This window comes from Castor canadensis, chromosome 12 (assembly GCF_047511655.1).
Source record: "Castor canadensis chromosome 12, mCasCan1.hap1v2, whole genome shotgun sequence".
In the NCBI taxonomy this organism is placed as follows: Eukaryota; Metazoa; Chordata; class Mammalia; order Rodentia; family Castoridae; genus Castor; species Castor canadensis.
This window is the reverse complement of record NC_133397.1, coordinates 38189016-38204173: the sequence shown is the minus strand read 5'-3', so window position 1 is coordinate 38204173 and position 15158 is coordinate 38189016. Positions and strand designations below refer to the sequence as shown.

At 35.6% G+C, this 15158-nt stretch overlaps 1 protein-coding gene and 1 non-coding gene across 4 annotated transcripts in view; both read right to left on the bottom strand.

Annotated features, from left to right (window-relative positions):
• Camkmt (calmodulin-lysine N-methyltransferase) overlaps positions 1-15158 on the bottom strand; it is a 421570-nt gene that overhangs the window by 339646 nt on the left and 66766 nt on the right. The window lies entirely within an intron of this gene.
• Positions 6912-7103, bottom strand: LOC141415124 (U2 spliceosomal RNA). Its single transcript, XR_012440149.1, has one exon. It is a non-coding gene; the product is annotated as a U2 spliceosomal RNA (small nuclear RNA).

Genomic DNA, 15158 nt, shown 5'->3' with positions numbered 1-15158 from the left:
GAAATCATAGAGTTCAAATCTGTTCTGTGAAGAGACTCCAAGGGTGTCATAGTCATGAAAATCTTAGCAATAATCAAAATGAGCAGATTTTATATATATATTAGGTATGGTAGTACACACCTGTAATTCTACTAACTCAGGAAGCAGAAGTAGAATCTGTGAGTTCAAGGCCAGTCCAGGAAACGTTGGTAAGACCCTGTCTCAAAAACAAGTGATATAGCATTTGTGTAAGGCCCAGGGTTCAATACCCAGTATCATAGAATATATATATATATACATACATATGTATAAAACTGTATGCATATAATTTGCAAGAAAATAGTTTTGTTTTATACAAACACATAACTCTATGAGAAATTATAAGCTGTTGGGCTTTTGACTTCCCCTCTGCTAGGGTTGCTGATGCTTTCATAAAGCAACTAGAAAGGCTAAATTCTTTTCCCTTTTCCCTTGTTCACCTCATCTCTGCAGTTCTTTTTTCTCTCAGATTGGAGTCTCTCGTGGGTAAAGATGAATATCTGACTAGACTCTACTTGATGCTCTTTATTCCGGCTGCTACCAGCACAGCCACTCAGCAGCAAGGTGTCTACTTGCTTCTCAAGGGTCTACTGAAAGGGCAGCCCAACATCTTACCTCTTAAGAACTATGCATGGTCAGCCTGTTTTGCATCAACCCTGTAAATAGTAGAATATAGTGGATGATGAAAGAAAAAAATAAGCATAGCTTAAATCTTAGAAGTACAGATAAAAGAAGATATTTTCATTGTCTTTACTATTATTTCAACTATAAAACCTCCTATGTCAAAATGCACAGAAAACTGTGGCTCACAATAGATATAAGCCTCCAAATCACCTTCTACAGTAAAACTAGTTGATGTAAGTAGAACACATATCTATAGAATGAAGGGAAGAAGAAAAAGTACTTTATAAATTTGAAAGATAGATATTCATCAAATTAAAAAGTATACAAAAGGCATTTTATTAGTCACTATGACATACATGAGATGGTATACTATGGAACATGCTAGAACACAGCACAGTATCAAGCACACCAAGACACATACAGATAACAGCTCTCAGGATTCTGTTTGCCAGCTTGATGACACATGGTGAGGATTAAGACCTTAGAGTCATCCTTCTGATCCTCTAACTCTCTTGTAATTTAGTCTGGATCTTATCACCCACCAGCACCAATTTAGGCAAATTATTAGTCATAATTTAAAGGTCAAAGAAATTTCTAATCCTGAAAACTCATCATGAGGGAAAGGATAACTATTTTCCAGATAGTCAAATTAAAAGACATGAACACTATCCAGATACCTCAAACTGAAAAAGAGACTTGAATATAAACACATAGTGAGTTACAAGAAAAGTGTTCTGACATTTAACAGGAAGCAAATAGGTAGGGAAATTGTCAAGGAAGTAGCATGTATCAAGGGAGAAAATATGACCAGCAAGTAAATCCTTGAGCCATTGGCCTGATAAGCACACAGTATGACACTAACATGCACCTTATGACATGCAGTTCAAATTAGTGGAAGTGGCAAAGCTACTGCAACACAGGTCATTTGGAGAAAAAGAGAGAATGCAAGTTGAAGAGATTAATGGAGAATTCTGACTACTCCAAGTAAAAGAAGAATTCTGTGGAAAAATAATGCTAAGATATTCAAACCAGCTAATAAGAAAAAACAAGTAAAGGAACAAAGGTTCTATAATTAGGGTCCGTATCCATAGCATAGAATTGTAAAGTGTGGGGAATTTCTGTGGAAAATGAATGTTTTCAGTCAAGTGTAGTGGTACACACCTGTAATCCCAGCTACTCAGGAAGCTGAGGCAGGAGGATCATTTGACTCCACAAGTTTGAGGCAAGACTGAACAACATAGAAAAACCCCTATTGTAAGAAAAAAGAAGAAGAAAGAAAAATGGATGTGCTGGAGGTAGGATTATTTTAATAGTCTTTCTGACAGAGAGCTCTTCCCCATCCAGTAGGGGAGCCATTAACCACATGTGGCTATTGTGCACTTGCAATGTGCCTGGTGAACTGAGGAACTGAATTTTTAATTTAATTTTAATTAATTTAAATTAAAAAGAGATGGGCTAGTGGTTACCATATTGGACAGTGTGGCTTATGACTTAAATGGGTTTGTCTATCTCTTATAGGTAGAATAGTGGGAAGAGCACATTCAATGAAGTCACATCTCAGTTTCAAATCCCAGCCTTGACACTTATAGCACCTACTAGCATGGTACCTGGGGCAATCTGAGGCACATCTGAGTAGAGTTTAGTGTTCCTGTGGTATGAAGGGCAAAGTTGGGGGTGGTGAGTAATCGAACTAAAGACAGGTAGGAAACGTCTCTTTAAGGAACTATATAGCATAGTATGAGCCTGATACTATGTCACAGGCTAGTATTTACCAAACGTAAGCAAAAAAATTTTTAAGAAAAAAATCTCAAAGACCATGCTAATGTTCACTTATATTTATAATATCATTTATATACAAATACAAGTATAATCTCCTTTTATTTATACCTTTTACACAACCTTGAAACCAAAACAAATTAACAAACTGAAGACAAAATCTTAAGACCAATTAAATTCAAACTAAAGCCATCAATTTAATGTGGTGAATGATATTTGACAGTAATCTGAGTACTAGATTTTACAGCAGGAAGACCTAAGCCTAGTGTTATATTTGAGAGGGAGTATAGTAGAATGGTTAGGACATGATCTTTGGGGCCAGGCTGGCTGAGTTCAAATCCCAGCTCCCCATTTACTAGCTGAGTGACTTAACCTAGTTTAAAAAAACCTGCCTCACCTGTCTGTGCCTCAGTTTCTTCATGGGGCAAAAAGTAACTTCCTAATAGAGTTACTGACCAAAAGAACTTGACACGAATAAATACATCTAAAGAGCTTAGAACAATATAACAGTAGCACTTAAGTTTTGGCCATCTCTATTTATACTTCAATAAAATCAATAGATGTGGCAGAAAAGAAAGAGTAAATGGGTTGGTAGATCTCTGAAGGAGATAACATAAAAAAGGAAGATCCAGAAGTCAAAGAAACCAGAAATTTGTTGAAAGTAGTCGTTCTCTAAATCCTATTTAGTCATACCTCATAACTGTACCAACTAACCATGGCATAGTAGACAAATCCTAAATATAATTTAAAGTAGGCCAGACCTTCAAAGTTGTATATGATGTTTGTATCATGCCATTGCCATGACCAGTACATTTCTAACCATCATGTCAAGTCCCAGAGAGACACAAAATACAAAAAAGATGAATGAGCCCTTTTAAAATTTCAGACGGGATCTGTCCTTTATTTTATTTAATTTTAATTTTTTTTTTTTTTTTTTTTTGGCCATACTGAGTTTGAACTCAGGGCCTTGAGTTTGCTAGGCAGGCACTCTTAACACTTGAGTGACTCTACCAGCCCTTTTTTGTGCTGGGTATTTTAGAGATAGGGTCTTAAGAACTATTTTCCCAGGCTGGCTTTGAATTGCAGTGCTCCTGATCTCTGCCTTCCAAGGAGGTTGAATTACAGATCTGAGCCATGGGCACCTGGCTTGCCCTTTAATTTTTAGAAATGCTGGTACGTAGAAACTTTGCAGGTAAAAATGCCCCAACAAATTTAAATATTATTTTCCCAGAATCAACACTATAAAACTTAATTGGATGAATGAACAATACCACAGAAAACTGGAGACAAATGACAGCTAATGATTTGGGTACAAAAGTACCACATCACAGCATACACAACCTTTCAGACATTCCATACATAAATACACTACTAACTTCTGGGCATCTTTTTCAATTTCCCTTTTTGGTTCCATGTCCCACTGCCATTAACCAGCTGCCAAGATGACAACTCCATTCCATTCTTCACACTGCCACCAGAGTGAAAGTATTTCTAAGGCACACAATGCCTTGAGCTCAAACTCCAGTGCTGCCAAAACACTTTTAAAAATTGAAATATATACCGAGCATAGATTTGATCATATTGCTTTCATTAGCTTCCTATTGCTTTCAGGATAGGTACAAAAGGCCTTTCACAATCTGAGTCTTCTGACCCCTGCAGCCTCAACCTGTTTTCTCCCTCAAAGATTCTAAGTCAAGACTACTAAACAGCAAGTTATAGCAACTTTCACTGAACTCTCTTTCCTGGCTCTGAGCCTTTGGCTGGTGCTCCTGCCTCTGATTGAGACATACCTTCCCCATCCTTAGTTTAACTTCTTCTCTAGGTAGCAGGTTAGACTTTCCTGTCTCTAAAAAGCCTTCTCTGACTTTCTCCAGGCCACACTCCATGAGCCTCCTGGATAGTTCCTACATACTTAAATTAACTCTTTTTTTTTGGCAATAGTAGGGTTTGATCTCAGGGCCCTGTACTTGTTAGGCAGGTGCTCTACCACTACACCCATGCTCCCAGCCCTTTCTATACCTATCTCTTTCATTACACCATAAGTTTCCAATAGACAGGGCTGTGTTCCATTTGCCACATACCCCAGGACCTAACACATTTTCCTGCACATAATATGCATCAGCAAATACTGGCTTAATTTATTTTTCACTTGGCTTAATCTTACTAAAATTTTCTAAAAAAATAGTTTTCATACGAACAAATGTTTCACATACAAATAAAGGAAGTCACATCACACCACATACAATTTTATCACTCAATTTGCTGTTTTAAACTTAGAAACTACTATATTTTATTTTACTTATTCTTAAAGTGGCTCACAGCTGGATGCTGATGGCTCATGTCTATAATCCTAGCTACTCAGGAGGCAGAGATCAGAAGGATCACAGCCAGCCCCAACCAAATAATTTGCAAGACCCTAGCTCCGAAAAAGCCCATCACAAAAAGGGCTGGTAGAGTGGCTCAGCCTGCCTAGCAAGCATAAGGCCCCGAGTTCAAACTCCAGTGCTGCCACAAAAAAAAAAAAAATAGAAATTAAAATGACTCACAGAATTTCCCCTTGTTTCAGGTTTTCTAGTCTCCTTTTGTAGAGAGAAGGTCTCTTTTCAGATATAGTCTACTCAAATGTTTTGCAGAAGGATAAAACATTTTTAAAGCAAAACAATTATTTTCCATTTAAGAGAAGGCATTTGGTGTTATATTGCCTATGTTCAAAGTCTGCCACTATAGCTGACTAGTTTTGCCACTATGATCAAGTGACTCAGCCTCTCTAAGCCTGTTTTGTCTCTAAGTGGTCGTGAAGACTAAATAAAACAAAGTATTTCACACAGAATCTGGCACATAATAAGTGCTCAATAAATGTCATTCAAAAGCTACCAGTATATCAGACTTCGGCTTTTTGCTGTAGTGACTGAACTAGATCACTCAATGGTCTCACTATGCAGACTATTGTTTGTTCCATAGGATACAACTTGAAAACAAAGAAACTTGAAAACAGGTATGAACAAAAACCTTATTCACTACCTGAATAATGACTCAAAATGCTTGCATCTGTAATCTCACACTACAAATGATAATATAAGTATTTTTTCATCGTTTGTAAAGTCATTGTGACTTTACAATGGGGCTAGTTTTGCCCTTGCAGCCATCTCAGGGCTGGGAGAAAAGCTTTGAGAAGGCTACTCTCCAAAGAGAAAGGACTGTAAGTCCACTGGGGTACCCTGTGCTTATTAGCAGGGCACTTGTCCCTCTAAGCATACATAATCCCTCTGCTTTGTGATCAGAGACACAAACATTTCCTGACCCTCTTACTCTGATCAAAACAATATTGAATTTTTCAAAGGGAATATTAACAATGGTTTGCAAAAAACAAGAGATATTAGAGAAGCATGGAAACAAGAAAGCTCAAAATTTTCTGCCTTTGGTTTAACTGCCAACATCTCCTACCATCTCCCAGCCCCCATCTGGAGAGCAACTGCCCATGCCCCTGCTTGAGGCCTCTGTAGGAAAGGGAATGGAACAGGAGCCTGATTACTTTGAGCCTGTTGAAAACACATTACTGATGAATTAAGGAGTTAGAGAACATGGCTACTCTCTAGGTAAACACTAACTTATCAAAAAAAAATCTCAGATATCTGGCACCTACTATTATAAAATTCTTGTTTTCTTCTTTTGTAGTAGGGATTGAACCTAGGGCTTCATGCCATGCTAAGTACACACTTTACCACTGACCTACAATCCAGCTCCAAAATGCCTTTTCCTCAAGAGTTAAAGAATCATTTTCTCAGCTATGCCTTAATATTCTTCACAGACACACACACACACACACACACACACACACACACCCCACACACACGTATACTATGGCTAAAAGGAATCAGTAGTAAAATTTGGGAATTTAGTTCATTGGCAAGCATGTACTTAGCATGTGTGATGTCCTAGGTTCAAACACTAGCATCACCAAAAAAAAAAAAAAAAAAAAAAAGGGACAAGATAGTAAGCACTCAACTATCAAGGAGGTTAAAACTTTTAAAAATAATATTAAACTCTCAGGTCTGAAATTTAAATGGCATGTTGTAAGTTCTGTGACTAAAAAAATCCACTGGTATAACCTTTCATTGTATCCATTATGAAATGAAATGTTTCAAAAAGTTGATTTTTCCAGATTATCTAAAACTTTATTTTGATTATTTATTTGGTAAATATCTAAGATTTTCTTTAAAAGAACATAATTTATACTCTTAGAAAACATAATATATTCATTATCTTGATATTTAAAAGTCATTATTATGGATATAAATTATTTTTATTGTTGACTATAATTACATAGTCCTGAAAAAATATATAAGGCTACTGACACTGTTCTAAATATTTACAAAGGTTGGCAAATTAAGAACTTTTGGTCAAATCTAACCCTCACCCTGTTTTGTTTGGCCCTCAGATTGAGAGTGGTTTTGGGTTTTGGGGTTTGTTAGTTTGTTTTTATAAATCCTCTAAAGGAATGTACCATTCCTGGAGGTGCTTCACTACCAGGTTGATGTGTGGAATGAATGGAGCAAACTTCTATTTCATCTCCCTGCTCCAAAAAATCCATTTAATATATTGTCTTTAGGGAGAGGACATATCAGGTATTAAACTGATAAGAACAGATACTACACTTGATCTTAGCCAAAAGGCTGAGAAGTGATGAGAGTGATTTTTATATTTTTAGAGATTTGTTTTATTAAAAAAAATTTAAACAGGAATATAAAATAAAAATTTCTGTGACCCATAAAATCTAAAATGTTTATTCTCTGACCCTTTACAGAAAGTTTGCCAACCCCTCTCTGAAATGATCCCAGTCTAGAAAACTTTATAAATTAGTGTGTTGGTTCTCTTTCTTTTTCTTCCCTGTCTGAGGAGGCAGAGACTTTGGAGCAAGAACTGAGTTTGAGTCCTAGATTAACCACATGCTATCTATATGCCCTTGGGTGCCTACTTACCCTCTGTAAGCCTCTGTTTAATTAGCTGTAAAGTAGGAATAAACAAACCAACCTCATAGGATTTCTAGGTGAATGACTGAGGCACTGTGATGGACATTCAGTAAATGAAAAACATTACTTATTAGATCATGCTTCATTAGACAAAGACTACCTCCAAAAAAAGGAGGATATACAACTTTTGAACTTTGAACTACAAAGGCAGAATTCAAATAATTTTGCTTTAAATTCCCTTACATAAAGGTCCATTTGTTATATGGGTGAAAACATCATGAACTTTCTTTAACCCTAATATTAAGCATTCTTAGTTTTTAAGTAGTAAATTTGTCTAAAAGCTAAAGACATACCAAATAATAGCCATGACAGTCAAGCAACTTCTGAATTCAGAAACATAGTGATTAAGTCACTACTGCAAAGCCAGAATCTATTTTTGATTCACTTGCATCACCTTTATTTCATTATACATTTTATAACATCAAAGTAAAACATGGCATAATTTCAGGCACTGAATCACCATCAAACTGAGTTGCAATTAAGGATAAGAACATCATTAAGTTTTAGGTAATGCTTGCAATTGTAAGCAAGCAGTGCCTTTCTATTCTTCTGGAAAATGTCATTTAGGAGGTTTTAACAATTCTCCTAAACCTAGACTGTAAGTGCCATGCTTGAATTTTTTTTGGATGCATGCCCAACAATAAATGATCCACAATGATCCAAGGACAGCACTCTCATCCAAGAACTTAATCAGATTAATGATGTATTTGTTTTATAAAAATGAAGTACATTAAGCCTGAGAATACCTAATTTACATACTAAATGGTTGCTAGGGACCAATAATACTAGTGGTTTTTATAAAACTGAGGTTACAAAATTGTCTATTGTCTTGAAATCTGTTAGTAAATAGCAGTGAAATGCAAAATAATAAACAAATGTTAATTACTAGTATTTATGTATGTAAATTCATTAGATGGTGTACAGTTGTTCAAAAGAAGGAAACGATGCTCATATTTCAAAGCATATGTGCTCCAGAGACAATAGGATGCGATGCTCATATTTCAAAGCATATGTGCTCCAGAGACAATAGGATGCCATCATGTGAAGTTAGAAATACTAGCAAACTTACTTACTATGTTTTCTTCTTGATTTGACCTCAAATCATGATTCACATTCCACTCTAATATTTTCATTTGGAGTCCTACTTTAATATATACAAATATAAACAGTAAATTATCAGTCTAGGTTTCTGCTATTTTTGTTGGAAACCTAGAAGCAACCTTCATCTAAAAAGAGAAAGGAAAGCCTTCACAAAATAGCTGAATTTCACCAAATCCTAAAATGAGGAAAATTAACAGCATCTCTGGATGTCCTTTTGAATTTATGCATATATAAGACCACTCCACTCATTCAACAAACTTGGGTTAACTGAACTTGGGAAAGCAACTATGAAAAAATAAAGTCACTACTACTCTGTTGGCTAAGAAAGCTAGCAACTAAGTAGGTAATTACAATACAAAAGATCAGTGTTAAAATTCATATAAACAAAGAGAACTGGAAACAAAGACAAGCCAGCCACCAACTCTGCTAGACACTAGGTAATAAGCCTCACAGAGGAAGCAATAGTTTATAATCCCTGTCACCCAGAAGATGGACTAACATATGTAAGGAGTAGTAAGAGTAGAGAGTGGAGTCAGAAAGGACATGAAATATGGAAGTCTGCAGATAACTATATTTCTCTGATTAAAAAAAAGATTCAAAGTTCATTTAAATCTAGTGAGATTTACAAAACTTGAGGTTACCTTGGATTAAATATTTTTATACAAAGCTTAATTTTAATAACTTGCATTCTTATTCAGTAATTACATTCTTTTAAAAAAGTTAAAAACAAAAAATGAAAACATGTTTTATTAAACAGAGAATTTTAAATTTGAAAAATAATTGAATTGCATTCAGGTTCAAATACAAACTTATATGTAGACCTTAGAAATGTAAGATAGAGCCAGGCACCAGTGGCTCTGCCACCTCTATAGGACTCCTATAATCCCAGCTACTCAGGAGGCAGAGATCAGGAGAATCGCAGTTGGAAGCCAGCCACCAGGGCTGGTGGAGTGGCTCAAGGTGCAGGCTCTGAGTTCAAACCCCAGCACTGCCCCCATCCACCCAAAAATTTAAAAAATATATACATATATAGCAGAATTTTTTATACCGCTAGACACACTTGGAATGAATCTAGAAATAAAAATAATAGGCCTTGATGGTTTTTGCTTTTAAAATGAGAAATGTGTATACATGAATCAAAACATGACATTGTATGTCATAAAATGTATAGATAACTTGTTAGTCAAAACTTAATTAAAAAGTTTTATAATGTTGAGAAATGTTAAGATAAAACATAATGGAAGACACATGGACTATAAGGAATTAAAACTATACACTGAAAAGTCTATGTAGTCAGATGCCGGTGGCTCACACCTGCAATCCTAACTATTAGAAGGATCATGGTTCAAAGCCAGCTAGGGCAAATAGTTCATGAGACCCTATCTAGGAAAATACCAAACACCAAAAAAGGGCTGGTGGACTGGCTCAAGTGATAGAACATATGCCTAGCAAGTATGAGGCCCTGAGTTCAAACCCCAATACAGGAAAAAAAAAAAAAAAAAAAAAAAAATATATATATATATATATATATATATAAACAAAAATCTTGGTAAAGACTTTGTTTAGAAACAACAGCTGAGAGGCAGGCCTTATTACCATACATAATTATATCACTATCAAAATATCAGACAGCATTCATAGAACATTCTGCTGGGTATATGGAATGCTTTTCCCACAGCTCACATTTTGTTCAATGTTTGAAATGTTGGCAGGCCAGCCTGAAACCATCATACTTACTGAGAGCCAGTGCCCAAGTTCCATATCCAAAAACTTTGTGCAAGTAAAAATGATGTTCCCTGTGGCAGCTTGTATAGCTGAGCATAAGACAAGTGGCCATGTCAGTGAAAGAGTCTTCTGCCTTACCCATTTACCCTAATTTTCCATGTATATGACCCCTTCCTGCTGCCTTGGATAATTCAAGCACTTGGTAAAGTAGTCACAGACATATGTTGTTCTCTTAACCTTTATATTTCTTACCTATGTTATAAGTTTGTTTCATATCTATTGCCATCTTAAATAAAAACAATATATTTAAATAGGTTTACAAAAAAATTGAGAATCAGTCTTAAGGACCTTATAGTATATTTCACAAGAACAAATTTTTCTTTAAAAAAAAATAATAAGTCCATGGAATAATAGAAAAAGTAGAGTAAATATATTTAACCCTCAGATCTAACAAAGTCCTTGCACTTAATGTTTTCTTTCTTTCCTTTTTTTTTTTTTTGGCAGTACTTGGGCCTCATGCTTGTGAGGCCAGCACTCTGCTACTTAAGCCATGCACCAGCCCTGTTTTTTGTTTGTTTGTTTGTGTTTTTTGCTTTTAGTTTATGTTTCAGGTAGGGTCTCTGTGTTTGTTTCTTCCATTCTCTTCCCTCTCACCTCCCAAGTAACTGGGAACACAGTTCCCTAACTTTTTTTGCCAGGACTGGCCTCAAACTACTATCCTCTGATCTCTGCCTCCCAAGTAGCTGGGATTACAGATTTACACCATCACACCCAGTGTGGCACTTAATGTTTTCTAATAAGGATTCTGGAAGAGATTTAAAAAAAATCAAACATGTCAAAAGTGGACTCAAGTAAAGCTAGGGAGTCGATGACTCAGAGCAACAGGGAAGGGTTAGCTGGTGAGAGATCAGATTGCCAATGGGACCATTATTTCAGAATGAAATCAAATCTTAAGTCAAAATGTCTTCAGATGTGTTAATATTAAAAGACAAAAATGTATTACTTTTAGAAGCAACAGATTCCTACAGAAGAGTAAACCTATTGCTAAACCATCTGTTATTTGCAATACACATAATAAATTCAACAGACGGGTATGCCCCTCTGTTTCCTATAAACAGATGGTTTTTTAAATTTACAAATCCTATCAATGGAGACCTCAGCCAACACACACACACAAACATGCCCTCTTAACCATGCAGCCCACAGTTGAATACTTGGTTTCTTTTCATTCAGCAAACACATAATAAAGATGGCACTGTGAACCCTAGACTACCTTCTGTTACCATGAAAGCAACATCTTTTCTTCTTGAAACACGTGTGGAAACAAAGGAGGACTATTCAGTTAAACTGGTTAAACATCTTTTGTACCTGGAGTGTGGATGATACATCTAGTTGGCAGGCAGAAGCAGAAGCAGAGGATAAATAGCTCACCTATTTCATTCATTTACAAAATGTACACACCCACAGCCCACAAAGCCTCCACCACACAAACGGGTGCATTCATCATGTAAAAGGGCATGACAGGTGCCATTAATGCAAGACATTTCATTCTAAGATATTTCCCTTAAGTTATGAGGAAACTAATACTTTTGAGTGAGATAGTGATACCTAAAACTTTTTAATTCTACTCAAAGCACTTATATAAACTCTTAAGCATGTTTTCAAAAGCTAATCAAATATTAATGTTTATGCCATGCCAAGTTTTTCATATGACATTCACATCTCAGAGAGACTTGTAGAATATTTTTTAGTAAGTAGTTTAGGGTCAGCAAATGGAAATTATTTTATATGAAAATAAAGGTGAAAAAGAAACCTGAGATCTTTTTTTTATATATATAGGCTAAATATAAAGTGTTATGAATTCCCTCGTGGTTTTCTTATAAGCAATATTCTGGCTATGAAACATCTTTTACTATACAAGTCAAACACTTCTCATATTGCTAATGTTGATGGAAAATTCATAAATTCAGTAAAACAATAAAAGCTCCACTGTATTACTTAATATTTTAATTAATCTTTCTCAGCTTCTATTATATCATCCATAAACATCCAGACCCTGGGCTTACCTAAATTACTTTATTAGAATCAACTAATATAGACACTCATATATAAGACATGCCCCCCAAAATAATAAATATCTCAAATGCACTATATTTAAATATTCTCAACTATTTTTAACTGAACAAAAATTAATGAAAGGTGTAAGCCAATAGTAGGCTCTAAAGTAACATAAATAACATAAGTACAAAGAAAATGAGCAAGGTGCCAGATTCTTCCTTACCAGCTGGACCACAGCATTAGCGATAGCTGCTATAAAAGGAAATACCCTTCCCAAATTTAATGATCACTGTGTTGTGTCTTAATGTAGCTGACATTTACCATTTGCCAAGTATTAAGAACTTTTCATAATTAAACTCATTTAATGCTAACAATAGCCACAGAAATTAACAGTAACATCTTACAATTAGATACTTCTTAGAAAACATATGATTTATGTTTTTAGTCTACCTGAAAAGGGCAACCCAAACATAGTCTCTATTAGCTACCAGAAAACTAGTTTAGGAAATCATCTATTATGAAGGGAGAGTTAACATGTTAAAATTTAAGATAAAATTGCTCCGTTAGTCTAAATGAAAACTTAGTCTGACCTCTGACTGAAGTATCAAAGTTTCAGAGAACCATAAAATAATACACATCAATTAATCATCATCATCTGCTGAGTCGAACATTGGAAAATAATGTCAAGAAGTTATCCTGTAATTACTTTGTGGCTCCTTGAAAACCCATTTGACATAATCACTCTTTGACAGCTGCAAGAGGGAAAATGTTCTATTTCTTCTCCCACCAGTACCCTCTTCTGAGAGCCAGGGGCATCACTTTTTAGCACTTCCTGATCTGCCAAATGTTTATGAGCGAAGTGTGTGGGGTGCCTTCGTAATCAGTGCTCCAGAGACCTGTCAGGGGTTGAGAGTTTCCAATCAAAGCTGTAGATTCAGAAGAATCACAGTCAGGGAACGGGCAATGGGCTTATTATTACCAGTGTGCAGGGTAGAAAATTACTCAAGTATAAGAGAAGAGTATCTGGTTTTATCTAAAAGACCACTGGGACGTTTCCTTCCCCTTCTATGACATTATGTTTCCATTTACAACAGACACCCTCAGTATTCACATTATAATATGTTCAACATTCTTATTTGCCTGTATGTGGGGTGAGGGTTATTTTAAACTGTGATTCCTTCATGTAAACCAGGCCTGATATTAAATCATCTTGAACCCAGCTGACAAACAAAGCCTGTAATTTCTATCCAAGGTTTTTGGGCTCAGGACCACAATTGGATTTTCTGCCTACACCAGAGCGGATATGGAGGCTAACTAAAGCTCACTTTGAAAGGGAAGCACAGCCTTTTAACAGCTCATTTCAAAGATATGAATATGGTACTCAATTTTTCCCTGCACACTTACAATTGGCCTCAGAGATCAGTTCCCCAATCCAAAGAGGAAAGCTTTCTAGTTTTCTATTATAATTGCCCTCTTGGTTTTCATCAGGGGCATCCACCAGAAGAAAGGCCTAACCTAGCACAACATGAAAGCCTAAAACCCCACTACCTCCAAAATAGAGTATGAAAGAATCCTAGAAAAAAATTTCAGTGAAATAATCCTATTGTGAGGCATTGAAGCTTTATATCGCACTGAGAATACCTGTGTTCTTAGCATGGATTTTTCATTTTTCCCACCAGAAGAGATATGAGTTAGGCCGTGACACAGCATGATTTAGAAAGTCTATTGCATTAATGAAAATGTCATTGATGCAGTCTCTTATACTTCTATAGTAAAAAAGAGACAAAGACAAGAAAAAGAGGAAAACAATGAAAGAAACACCCAGGCAACACTATAATATATAACAGTTTCTGGCAGGTTATTTTTTTCCCCCACTGATAAGGACAAAAAGAGAAAAAGACATTTATATACTTTGGTATTTAAAGTTGAACTGAGAAGTGCTAATGATATTTACTTAACTTTCTGAGCCCTTCTTCAGAAATTAATATAAACATAATTCATCCCATTTCTCAAATTAAGATGAAGATTGGAAGGGGGAATAACACTTTACCAGAAAAATAAAATTTTATGATATCTTCAGGTAGGAAAAAAACATACTTTATTAAAGCACAAGGGGGGAAAATCTTTTGTTAAAAAGGAATAGGTAATTGTGCTGACTTAATTTAAGTCAGTATCATTCTCATTTTTGTGCCCAACAATGCCAAATGCATATTTATGAATAAGAATTATGTATGATTAAAAATGAGTTTATAGATTATTTCATAACTGGTGCTTAAAAGTAACTTTTTAATAATAATGCTCTACACAATGACAATCTCACTTATGAAAAGCTTATTTACTTACAGTGCTGATAGGCCTTTCAATATGCTTGCAAATCTTCACCAATTAAGCATTACAACTTCATATTTTTTCCTAATCTCATGTAATTTACCCTGCTTAATTCCTTGCTTCTGGATATGCTTCATTGCCACCCAATGAGTTTATTTCACTGGTCATTCACTTTTAACAGTAAAGCCAAACTATTTGAAGGAAATAATCTCCCAGCAAATCCAGTATAGGAAAAAAAGACTCTTATTTATCCAGCATTTTGTGCTATGAATTGAAGCTTTATTGCAAAGAGTAAGCAATAAACAAAAACACCTCAGGGGCCTGGGAGGAGCAATGTAACCAATTACATTTAATTAAATCAAAGGATGGGAGCCCCAGGGTTGAGTGAGCTGAAGAACAAATTTGCATTAACACCTAGCAGCCAAACAAGTAGCTCTGGGTCTAGTCTGCAAGTACAATTGTTGCCATCTATTCTCTGCACTGAAGGGGGGCCATTAG